We start from the raw sequence: 2,898 nt of genomic DNA, 5'->3' as shown, positions 1-2,898 counted from the left end.
GGCTCAAAGTTAACACCTTAACTTTTATGCTTCAAAACCAGAAGTGTTTTATTTACTATTATTGCGGCCAAGCCACCTAGGGGTAAATGTATCTCTTTAACTATCTAGCATAGTGAAACCTAATCAAATGCATAACGTGTGGCTTTCAGCCAACGTACTGAGAGACCTTGTTAACTCTCCAACTTATGTACTGAGAGTTTGTTAGCTCTCCGGGTACTTCGTACCCCTGTGTGTTCCATACCATGTAACCCCGTTACACTCTCCCTCACTAAGATGAGAACACACCGTTCTCGAACTTTCCTCAGCGAGGTCACGTCTTGTCAAGACGACGGAGGTCACTAGACCTCACCTCTGCGTTCTGCAGCTCCACGAGCTCACAAACGCGTTCGCATCCTTGATGCCTGGCACTTCCACTCCGACCCACGGCCCACCGTCTCCAGCGCGTCGCGCCGCCCCTGCCTCGTCGGTCCCAGACCCCCAACTGCGCTCCACAACTGCTCCAAGAGCATCTTCGTCTCTTTCGGTGGCACAGTACCACCAAGAGTATCGCCGTCGCCACGGTCAACGCTCCATGAGCCGTCAACAAGAAGAGAGCAAAGCTCAAAGCTCGTCAGAGCCGCGGGCGCCGCCCAGAGGGAACGATGTTATGTTCTCGGAACTCGAAGAGGGCGAAGTCGATTACGACGAGCCCATGGGTAGTGAGGATCACTCCGGACCAACCTCTCCGAGGTCGCACACTGGTGCCGCGTCTTTCCCAGCTTCCTCTGTGAGGTCTAGCCGCTCAACGGCGCAATCTCAAACAAGAAGAGACCTGCGGACACCGCATCCGTTCTCTGAACGTTCGAATCCGATTCGCTCGCTGCGCGATGCGCCACCGCTATCGTCGCGGTATGACGAGGAAGATCGATACGATCACAACGTCATTACGAATGACCTGGACGAGGCCCAAGGCCGTCAGTTGTCCAATGAGCAGCGCTCGCAGTCGTTCCGACCTGTGGTCCGACCACTTGTTCTAACGTCACGCCGTGACTACGGCTTCCAGCCGCGGAACCCTGCCGAAGCGGCCCGCCTCGCGGCGCAGCAGCCGCTGAACACGTACACGTGTGGGCCTGCAGCCTCGACTGCTGATGAGCAAGTGCAACGGCACCGGCTCCGAGAGCGATATCTGACTCCACAAGTCACAACTCCTCAGGAGTATCAGGCGCGCCTGCATATGCAGCTCAACCGCCAACCGGTTCCCTTCCATGCGAACCATTCCGGTTGTTCTCAACCCTGGGGAATCCCAGCGTGCTTATGAAGCACAATTCCGAAGCTGGGTGGAGGGAGCTCGACGGCTCCCCTCCTACAATGCTCTTCGAGCAAGTTTCTCTGAAACTGATATTTGTCGTATACCTCCTCTTCCTTCAAGGGTCGGGTAGTCCGCGGCTGTTCAGGGGAGTACGGTCTTGTTCAGTGGCTACAGGAACGGTAGATAGGAACACTAGAGAGTTGAAAATAAAAGTTTGTTGATTGGCTTGGCTTCCTCTTGAGTAGAAGGAGGAAAATATAAGACTGAGAGCTAACCGGAAGAGAGGCCTAACACCTTCTCGACCTTACATACACTACACTACATATAAAAAAAGGAAGGATTTACTTCGTTTGTTGTCGGCCTTCGTGAGACAACGGAGAGCCTCTGGGAAAGGGCTTGATGTCGCGAGGTGCTTTTGGTCCCACGACGCCAAGACTCCGGCGTTCTGGGGCCCCCTTATAGGACCACCCTAACGGGCTCGGTCAAGGGTACGTGCGAGGTTGAGTTCAACGGGAACCACCCTGACGGGACGGCGGGGCGAGGAGTGATTCCAGGGTCTCGGGTCATCCCGACGGGAGGCAGAGCTCCTGGAATGACCCCTCCGTTCCCGGGTACGGGACATCCTCCCCGACTTGTCGTTCGTCGTCCTCGGCGAACGGTTCCTCTGCGTACATCTCTCACGTTAGTACTATAGACTGCGTCGTTAGCAACTTCTTCAGACAGGGGAGGTTGGAACGCTTCGTGGTAGTCCTCGGAGCGGTCCTCAAGCGTCTACAGCTCTCTCACAAGTCTCGGAGGGCGAAAGAGCGCGCGAAGCGTTCCCGTTCCCCGTCTCGCAGTTCTACCTCCCTGAAGAAGCCTCGATTAAGTTCGTCGCGCAAGCGGTCCTCTTCATCTTCACGCGCTAAAGGCAAACTCAAAGCGCGCGCTGCTTCGCCAGAACGTTCTGTTTCTCCTTTACGGTCACGATCGAAGTCCCCAGTGCGCAAGAAGTCCCGTCGGTCACGTTCTGAGGAGCGTCCTGCGTCTCGGTCGAAGTCTCCGACGAAGTCCTCAACCATCAAGACGAGTAGGGAGTCCCGGCGGGACAAAGCAAGATCACCTTCGCACTCGAAGGGGAGTAAAGTCACCTCCGACAAACCGACCGACGGCAAAACGCCGACTCCTCCGTCAGCTCCAGCGTCGCGGGACGGTACGCGTAAGCGGTCGCGTTCGGTGTCTTCCTTGAAGAAGGCAGTGCCCCCTAAGGGACGCTCGGCCTCGCGGTCCTCGTCAGCACCTCGGAAGTCGAGTTCGCCGGGTGACCATTCAGCTCCTAGTTCGCCGGCTAAAACGTCCGACAAAACAGCCTAACGAGAGGCCGTCGAGAAGTTATTGATTCGTACCATTCCAGAACCGTTCCTCACTGGATGAGAGTAAGAGTACTGGCATCGTCTTCCTTTTCAAGTTTCTTTTTGTTTTTCACCACGATTCGTCCCCACTTGTTGTTTTCGTTTTCTCTTCTGAGATCGCGGTAAGATTGTTTTTCTTTTTGGGTATGTAGGAGATCAGCCACTTGTGAAGTAGAATCCAAAATATATACAAAGTCGTAAGAAGTGTACTTCAGGACA

The sequence above is a fragment of the Phytophthora infestans genome, genomic scaffold (genome assembly GCF_000142945.1).
Source record: "Phytophthora infestans T30-4 supercont1.61 genomic scaffold, whole genome shotgun sequence".
NCBI classification, from domain to species: domain Eukaryota; phylum Oomycota; class Peronosporomycetes; order Peronosporales; family Peronosporaceae; genus Phytophthora; species Phytophthora infestans.
This window is presented reverse-complemented; position numbering follows the sequence as displayed.